Source organism: Anabrus simplex, chromosome 13 (assembly GCF_040414725.1).
Source record: "Anabrus simplex isolate iqAnaSimp1 chromosome 13, ASM4041472v1, whole genome shotgun sequence".
NCBI lineage: Eukaryota > Metazoa > Arthropoda > Insecta > Orthoptera > Tettigoniidae > Anabrus > Anabrus simplex.
Genome location: NC_090277.1, coordinates 80490448 through 80501073, shown reverse-complemented (window position 1 = coordinate 80501073; position 10626 = coordinate 80490448).

The window sequence follows — 10626 nt, the reverse complement described above, 5'->3', positions numbered from 1 at the left end:
GAGCTGATCCAAGTTAACTAGAGACTGTGGGAAATATCAATGAAAGATGACTATCATACTTAAAGAAAATTGCCTTTAACAGAACACAGCACTTTTGAAATATATTCACAGATTTCAAACACATTATCACACATAACAAGCACATATGTAGTAAAGTCGTCTTCTTGGAAGAGTAAGTCGTAAGCTCCTATGTCAGTTCGGAGTTCATTGTATGAGCAGCTTTTAGCTTTACTCTGATTATCCAAACTGTCTTTCGTTATTATTTTAACTCTTGTCAGGCAGATTACATTTTTGGTTGTGAGCGTAATTAATTTTTGTTATGTTAGTTGTTAACAATCACTAACGCTCCAGAAATATAAAGCATAAATAAGCCATTCATACGTAATTTGCTGGTATCCATTTATTCTGGAAGAGAGAAATATCCAACTGCCTGTTTTCCAACAAAAGTGGCACGGGGCATGCCACACGGTAGTTTTGACTAACGTACAAAACACTATATTTTACATCCACAAATCTTTGTTGTAATTCACTTTCTTGCCTACTTCATAATTCATTATCATAATACTACAGTATAATTAGAGAAATTGAAAAATTCTTTAACAGATGAGCACAGTACACTGGTGTCAAAATGGGAAGCAAATTGAAACTTTATTTATGATGTAAACTAGAATTGTTTAGAGTCCTGAATCCTTTTTTGTGATCTTATACCTTTCTATGATTTTCTTATCACTGTTATTGACCTTGTCAAATTCTGATGATTAATTCCACCAATAATATTTAGGTACTCATTGTCTGAATCTGTCCTGTTACTTATGTTGTTCTCGCACTCACGTGCATAAATTTCACTTTTTCACCCATTTTCGCTCATTTATTAGTACTCATTCACACTATCTAGTAATTATGCCTCTATTTCAGACTCATTCTGAATTCGTTGTTCAGGATATATTGTGTACAATAGCTCAGACACGAATATTTGCAGTGTTAACAAACTCCTGAAAATAACGTCACCATGGAAATTGCGCTTAGCAGCAAAACTTTTCTTCTTTTTCATTTCAAATCCCTTTGTTAAGCCTAACTGAGGGCTGTGTGTATTCGCTTGTGACAGCCATCAGCTAATACTGTATTATAAACATAATCTAAAATGTGCAAAAGCGCGTAATTTACTATTCCAGATAAAGACATCTTTCGCTCGCACGGGAGCAGACGAGTTCCAGATAAACACTTGGCTGAGATTAAGAAAACTCTTAAATATTTTTTCATGTTTTTCTTCCAGTCCGTCTCTGTTCACGTTCCAACACCATACTCTACAGTAAGTACAGTTCGATTGTGTGCTACAATTATAGCAATAAATCTGCCGTAATTGTTGCACAAAATGCATTTTCATTGTTTTTACTCTCCCTGTTTATTGTGCAAGGTTTCTTAACCTATACTTTTTTTTTTTTTTTGTTCCTCTGAATTAGTCCAAGTTACCTAGAGGTCCGTGTTTGAGGGGGTGATGTAATGAGATTCTGCTGTACCAATACATTTTTAGAGATAAAGGGTCTGTATATTTATTGTTAACATTTTGAAAGGAGCTTCAGCTTATTTCAGGGGTCATTGGTTTGTTAACAATGGGGTATTAAAGCTGGATGCTTTACTTTCTGCGACATGACTTTTTAAGGTGGTAATCCCACCTTGTTTCTCCCTGGATTTATTGGATGTGTATGGAGAAAACCAGGAGCTCAGCCTCTGTGCTCATTACACATTGCAATCCCCCTCCCCTTTTATTCCTCCCCCACCAGAATCATTATATTCATAATTTTAAAGATTTGCAAAACATTATGTATTATACAACACAGTTTTAAGTGACATTAATTGGCCAGTGTAAAGTCATTTGGAACCAAACACCACAAAGTTATTTTGGAGGAAGGAGAAGTTGAAATTTAGTCATGAACATTTTGTAGAGAAAATTACTATTGATAGTGGTATGTTTACTACCTTGCGTTTGAAAAAACTTTGATGTAAGCAGTAAGACGTTAATGATGAATAACAGTTTACTAAGATATTGCATGCATGGGTTAATGGTTTTTTTCATTTCTTTGTTGGGTATGGTAATTTCATACTTTGTAGCTGTCATGGCTCAGGCACAGCGTGCTGACCCCTCGGGGTCTGTGGTTCAAACCCCGCTCACTCCATGTGAGATTTTTGCTGGACAAAGTGGAGACAGGACAGGTTTATCTGCGTGTACTCCTGTTTTCCCGGTCATCTTTTATTCCAGCAACACTCTCCAATATCATTTCACTTCATCAGTCAGACAATAATCATTGCTGCAGAGGAGTGCGACTTCGTTCCATTCCCGACCCGGTCGAATGACTAGAAACAGGTTGTGGATTTTCATGGTAGTTCTTCTTTTATTAAACTGAAAGTAAGTAATGAAAGAAGACAAACATGTGCAAATCAAGACATATACATACCTGCCAACTTTCCAGATTTAGGCGGGAGTCTCCCGATATTCGACAGTTTTTCCTGCCTCCTGATTATTCTATTATTTCTCCCAATTTTAGAGTGAGCTTCAAGCATTTGTTCTCGAATGCCGCCGTTTCACCTTTGTACGCAAGTGGTCGGAAGTCCTTTGCTCGTTGGCCCCTTTCAGATGAAATTATTGATGTTTATTAATACGAGAAATATGCGGGAATGTGCAATGTTTATTGAAACCTGTGTATCGCAACACGTATATCGATTGACAGTCTCTCGTTCTCGCCTGCTATATTCATGTTTGTTCACATCAGCCTATTCGATTCTAGAGACTATTCACTAGATTTGGATTCTTTTCTTAGTAATTTAGTGACAGCATTTCAAAGATAGTGACCAGTGACTTTCCTAGAGATTTTACAAGCCGTTTGGTGACAGTTGTGGCAAATTATAATTAATACATAATTTTTATTGATAAAAATAGCATTGCAGTTAGCATAATCGCACGGGCGCGTGATGCAGTATATTAATTTATGCATCTAGGTGCATGACTGATTCACAGGTCTGGAGCATGAGTTCATACTATTTTCAGAAGACTTATCAGAGACCGATCATCTCACTCACATACTTCCTGTGAGGGATTAGAGATGTGTAATTTTTAGCCTTGTATAGCAACAGTCTGGTTTTGAGACAGTATGTGTTATAATATACCATAGTTCTCCTGTATTGCGCAAGACATGTAGAAAAAGCAGATTTTTGAATTAACAGACTTTGAATTATCAAGGTTCTACTGTATATAGATTATTCATTCACTCATATACTTCAGGTTCCCTATGATGATCAATATCTACATCATTTGATGGTCTAATAGGCATCAATTTTGTAATGGGGACCAAGTCTCTCGTAGTGCATTGGCATTGCCTGTGGCCCCAACTAGCCTGTGCAGTGGCGTGCATTATATGCGCAAGTACATTATCAACATCGAAATGTAGACACTATTGGTGTCTTCCTTGTTTTCCTCATCCACATCTATACTTACTCTCTGATGATGAAAGCAGATATCTGAAGATGACAAATCTCACAGGCTGCTTTCAACCAAAGCTTCTTTAAAAGTCATATTCTGTTGTATGTTAGTTCCTTGTACAGTGAAACCTTGCTAGTCCATTCCTCGTTAAGACGTTTTCTCACTTAGCACGTCATAAATTCAAAGTCCCAATTTACGTTGTATTAAATCTGTATAAAAATACCTGTCTTATTGCATCAAACATTTTTGCTATTACTACTTAGTGCAATCACATTTTTCCTAGGCCTGAAAATGTTCTTTGTCGTCCGTTGTGAAAGGAACGTAATTTCCAACACAGATAAAAGCCCTCACCACAGGAGGCAGGTTAGGGAAGTTGCTCAAAATGGGAAAGGGCCTTCAGTTTACAGGGTAAATACACCTTTGAGGAACTAGCCATTAGCCTCGGGAAAGTTCAGTTTTATTTTCTGGTTTTCAGTGATATTGCTGGTTGGTGCAGTAAATCTGTATATGCTCATATTTCGCATTCCATTTAGAAGTTAGACCTGAAGTCTGTGTTGATTGATACAGTGAAAGGTAGCAAATATTTGTTGTGTGCCGGGCTGAGTGGCTCAGGCAGTTGAGGCGCTGGTCTTCTGACCCCAACTTGGCAGGTACAATCCTGGCTCAGTCCGGGTGCTATTTGAAGGTGCTCAAATACGTCAACATCATGTCTGTAGATTTAGTGGCACGTATAAGAGCTCCTGCAGGACAAAATTCCGGCGCCTCGATGCCTCGGAAAACTGAAAAAGTACTTGGTGGGATGTAAAGCCAATAATATTGTTATTTATCGCATGATAGCCTATCTATGGATTAAGAATGTAATCATGTGAAGTTGAATAGCATGGTGCATATTTGTCTTCTGGTAGCCCAGTTATGGATACTGAAAAAGTCGTAAAACCACTTACTAATGAAGACAAAATTACATTCTAGGAAGTGGATCGGCATCCACATCTTTCAGCGGTGGCGCGTATGTTGAAAATCGCACCTCCTAGTTTATCTTGAGTTGATAAAGTGTTGTCACATTCAAGATGGCAGTCAGTCATTCTCTCGCACGTGATCGAGATTAACCTCCGGATAATTCATGGTTGAAGAGTGTGACCAGAAAACAATGTTTGAGGTAACCCACTGGTCTGAAATATTAGGCTTCAGCTAACGTTTGTTTTAGAGTGTATCTGCAATAATAAGTGATACTTTTTTTATGGGCATCAGTGCAAATGTTTTCAAATTTGTTGTCTGATGTTTTACACACTTCTTCACACACTATTGTTATTTAGTAGCTGGCACCATAGTGTAGGGGTAGCGTGCCTGCCTCTTATGCGGAGACCCCAGGTTCGATTCCTGGCCAAGTCAGGGATTTTTACCTGAATCTGAGGGCTGGTTTAAGGTCTACTCAGCCTACGTGATTACAGTTGAGGAGCTATTTGATGATGAGATAGTGGCCTCAGTCTAGAAAACCAAGAATAACGGCAGAGAGGATTCGTCGTGCTGTGCACGCGACAGGTCATAATCTGCAGACCTTCGGTCTGAGCACTGGTCGCTTGTTAGGCCAAGGCCCTTCAGGGCTTTAATGCCATGGGGTTAGTTTTATTGTTATTAAATAATCCCCAGTGGAAAAGGTTTTCGTATTTGTTGCTCACATCTTTTTCATGCCTTTTAATACTCTCGTCTTTAGAAACTGTAGATAGCCTATATCTTTCACTTTACATACACAACGTAAAATGCACACATCTCATAAGAAACGTATCAAGTATTTCCATATCCCTGTTAGGTTTTGTTTGTGTGTTAAATAGTACCTTTCCTTTTCCCCTGTAGAAATATCTCAACGATGTTTTACTGTATTTGATAAGGATTTTGACCAACTTAGGCACAGCTAAAATATAATTTTCTCAGAGGGGAATTTTGTACTACATATCTGCTATGGTTGTATGGTACCCTTAGCACATTATTATCCGAACTGGAATTTGGTTCAATTTGAATTTACACTGACCGGTTAAAATTGTATATATTTTTGTTGTTAGTGTACTTTTTATAACAACCAACGTTGTAATGTTCAAGATACTTTAATACTACCCAATTTTCTATGCCTCTATTTGTTCAAATATAATGTATTGGATTTTGCAAAGCAAGATGCAAGATATTATACACTGCTTTTCAATTGAAAATGCAACATGAAATAATCATACGATGTAGTATTTCTTTTCTGAATTGCCTTATTCCAACCCATACAATCCAAGAGCTTATGGCACTACCATCGAACAGAATGAAATCGTCATAATTTATGCTTTCTGTGTTGATATCCCGGTTTCTGTAACTTTAACTTTGTTTTGGATACTTCCACCTAATCAAAATCTTATTTGAGATACAGTAAAGTCGTATAACACAATTTGTAAGTGTTAATTAGGAGGAAATGTCCAAAACGAAGTTAAAGCTACTGAATTAAATCTTCATCAACATTGAGACACAGCCTTTTCAAACATTGTCTACAGTCTTGCAGAATAGAATTTTATGCCAGGTGTGTCTAACTTATTCTGCAGTGTGATCTACCTTTTCCCATTAAGATCAGCCGTGAGGTACTACATCCATTTACTCTTCTTCTTCATTTTCCATTTCCAGTCTTCTGGGTCGGTTTGTGAATCAAGGACGTCCATAGTTTTCTATTTTTTACAGTTCTCCAAGGACGATAACACCAGAGACTCTGTGCTGCATTTAGGAGACGCCCTAATCGTTTCCAAGGCCTCAGCTCACTCTCAATCATTTTGTAGGCTATTAGCACGATGGGCTCGCCACACCCAAAGGCATTTTATATCTACTGCCAGGATTTCTTCAGGCTGCCCGTAATGTGTTTTGCAGTCGCCCCTTTTATGGAGTGCAGACGCTGCTAGATGGACTTTCGTGTTATCTCCACCAAGGGACCACCAGCCCTCCTCGTATTCGCCCGAGGCTGCCTCTTCTGCCATTTCCACGGTACCAAAGTACATCTTCTCCACTATAGATGTTGTTCAGGTCTTCACTTGTAACCCTGAGCTGGGACCCTTACTGGATGTTACACACTGGGTCGGTGTGCTCTGGGATTCACATAGGCAGGGCCACCACTACCTGGGCAGAGCTGCTTCCGAAGGGGAGTATATACCTGCTACCTAATCTCTTCTCAGTGCTGCAGCTACAAAAACGATCTACATACAATATCAAAATAGTTTGCTATGCAGTTTAGGTCACATAGCTGTGAGCCTGCATTCAAGAGATATTAGGTTCGAACTCCCACTGTCGCAGCCCTGAAAGTGGTTTTCCATGATTTACTGTTTTTACACCAGGCAAATGCTAGGATGCACCTCAATTAAGGCACGGTCCCTTCATTTCCACGAGACCTGTTTTTGTTAGTGCAATATAAAACAAATAAGCAATATCAAAATAGATTTATTCACTTTACAAAGGAAAAATTTAATGTATCCTCCTATTCAATGCATAACATAATTCCATCATTAGATGGAGTAATAAAATTCAAACATGTTTTGACTTGTCTGGGCCATCTTCAGTGAAATAACAAGCGGGGGTGGGGAGGTTTAAGTTATTTTCATAATACAAGCTAAAAATATGCTAAAAAGGAACAAATGAAAAACAGAGACACGACAGAAATAAAAAACAATACAGTATACAACATTTCCATCATTAGATGGAGCAATAAATAATTCGAGACAAATTCAGTGGAAAAAAAAAAGGTTAATATTATACATAATTGAATCTAAAAAGTGTGTTAAACCTATGAAGAAAAGAAATGAAAACAAATGATAGACGGAAACGAACAGTAAGCGCTTCTAGTGAGGTTGCGGACCTCTTAGTCTAAAAATTTTGCAGTTTGAAACAGTTTAAAAAAACAGGGCGAAATTGCTGTGTTGAAAATTCAGAATTTACAGTCTGTCTCTGTAGAGTCACCATCACCACAAATGGCTAGGAGGGGAGCAACAAAATTGAGAAGCTGTGTTAGAGAAGATAACAGGTGCATGGTAAACTGTCTGTGACCATAGTGGAAACCGTCAATGAAGTTCCAATCTGTAATGGAAAAATGAGGTTGTGAGAGAAACTTGGGCTGATAAGTAAAAAGTGTAAAATGAGTGCAGAGAAACTTGAAACTTACGGTACTTAATAGGTGGTTGTCCTCTCGAAACGGCCTGTCCTTCTCATAGTTAACGGTCCCGTTCTTATGATCGTGTCTATTGTTGACTCAGCTGTGTTTGCAAGGATGGGAGGAGTGGGGGAGGAAAGGGGGTGCAGGGCTGGTGGGGAGGGGGGAATGGTGGTGAGTTGGAGAGGTTGAGGCGAGGTTTGTTTTCTATTATAGAAGTTCTGAAAAATATATGGATTGAATGTTTCAAGTAGAAGGATACATTAAATTTTTTCCTTTGTGAAGTGAAAACCATAAATACAGAATGATTCTAATATCTTCTAATAGATGTACAGTGGACACCGCTTATTATGATCACTCTGGGATGCAGATAATTTGATAACGTTAACCGGCTGATAACAGTAGCCGAAAAATAGAAATTGATAGATAGCCTACTATATTTATTCATAACCTATATGCACTACAACGAAACAGAACCGGTACACAGCACTGCAGTACAATTAACGGTTTTCAGCTATGTAAAATAGTCTCTAATCATTGTTTGCTTCTGGTTGTCTCTCAAAAGTCCATTAATATCTAGCGCCTGCCGCATTTCAGCATTCGTTGGTGTTCAGGAAGTTTCGGCAACATCGTCGTCATCAGCATCGCTATCTTCTGCTTCGTGTTCTTCACCTATCATATCTAATTCTCCAGAAGTAACTGCCTCACATATGCCGTCTTTGTTTCGAATCAGTAATGATGCCCTCATCAATGTTCGTCTTCCGTTAAGCCTGTTGGACAAAGTTCAACATCGTCATCTACTTATGGTAACTCTCTTAAAAATCCCCCCCCATGCCGGAAACAGTTCCTTATTGTAGGTTCTGAAACATTGTCCCATGACATGGCTAGAAGATGCAGGGCATCGAGAAGGCTGGTTGTTTTGGCAAGGGCATTGGCACGAGTTTTATGTGAGTCCTCTATGTTTTCTAAGATCCTTGTGCGCATTTCATGGTGCGAATGATTCATTGATCGCATGGTTGAATTGATTGTCATATTCGCCAGTAAGAAAACCACAATGATGTTCTTGAGCTCACAATTCACAACGCGTGCTGCGCAGTTGTCAACCAGCAAAACTATTTTACAGCCTAGCCTATTATCCCACTTCAGTAGCCATTCTTTGAAAATCTTTAAATCGTTACAAACTGAGTCCTTTGTCATCTTGGTCTCCCTCTACTTCTCTTACCCGAAATGTTGCAGAGTTTGGGCTGGGAAAACTTGGGAGAAAGGAGTCGAGCTGCTCGACTAAGTGGTATGTTGATATAGATGTTGATTCCCATAGGGAATCAGAAATATTTGTTCCGAATGAGTAAATTTATAATACCAATATAAATGGTCCATTATTGGACATTATAAATTTTCTAGCTAACTCATTCCTGGTTGCCAGCGTTTCCCCCCCCCCCCCCCCCCCGTGTGCTAGCCCAAACTCTGCAACATTTCGGGTAATAGAAGTAGAGGGAGACCAAGATGACAAAGGACTCAGTTTGTAACGATTTAAAGATTTTGAAAGAATGGCTACTGAAGTGGGATAATAGGCTAGGCTGTAAAATAGTTTTGCTGGTTGACAAGTGCGCAGCACACATTGCGAATTGTGAGCTCAAGAACATCAATGTGGTTTTCTTACTGGCGAATATGACAATCAATTCAACGCTGGCAACCAGGAATGAGTTAGCTGGAAAATTTATAATGTCCAATAACGGACCATTTATATTGGTATTTTAAGTGGTAAGTTGCAAGAGACTATCCTCATTTTTCCCCTATTGAAAGTATATTAAAAGGAGAATATTAAAATTTTGATTCCACCTATTCAATACATTAAAAGCAATTACAAAATTAGGATCTCATCCCTAATTTATTGCTTGATTGTTAAAACATAGGACATGTTTCGTTCATTTTTTGAACATCTTCAGCCATAAATATTTATACAAGGTTAATTAGTAACATCGTTCCAGAACTTACACTTATGGTTTGCCGTTAACTTATCCATAATATGTTTTTTTTAAAACCTCTTAAATATGATCGTTTATGTATTACTTTGTCTAATTAAGAATAATATGACAGTTTGTTGAAATTTGAAAGTTAAAAACTTATTCTAAAACTCAAAATTTGGTCTCTGTATAACTACATTTACAATCTGTTAAACTGCTGAATGTCTTAAAATTATTCATTGTTTGAACATAAAAATACTTTTTGTTAAAATGTAGCGTAATCTTTTTCACATGTTATACAATATGGAAAATGAGATCTTAATACACTCTCAAAACAGCTGAGTATAGGTGTGAATTTTGTTCTGTTAGAACAAATCGAGCTGCTTTTCTTCGGATTTTTTTCCATTTCTCGTATCAAGTAATCCTGGTGAGGGTCGCATACACTGGAACCATACTCTGGCTGGGGTATTACCGAGCTCGATAGCTGCAGTCGCTTAAGTGCGGTCAGTATCCAGTATTCGGGAGATAATAGGTTCGAACCCCACTGTCGGCAGCCCTGAAAATGGTTTTCCATGGTTTCCCATTTTCACACCAGGCAAATGCTGGGGCTGTACCTTAATTAAGGCCACGGCCGCTTCCTTCCCACTCCTAGCTCTTTCCTATCCCATCGTCGCCATAAGACCTATCTGTGTCGGTGCGACGTAAAGCAACTAGCAAAAAATAAAAAGAGGTGGGGTCTTACCAGAGACTTACATGTCCTCTCCTTTACATCCTTACTACGACCTCTAAGCACTCTCATAACCATGTGCAGAGAGGTGTACCCTTTATTTACAACCCCATTTATGTGATTACCCCAATGAAGATCTTCCCTTATATTCACACCCAGGTAATTACAATGACTGCCATAATGAACTTTCACCCCATCAATACAGTAATTAAAACTCAGAGGACTTTTCTTATTTGTGAAACTCACAACCTGACTTTTAATCCCGATCATACCGTTGGGTACTGTCCATCTCACATTATGG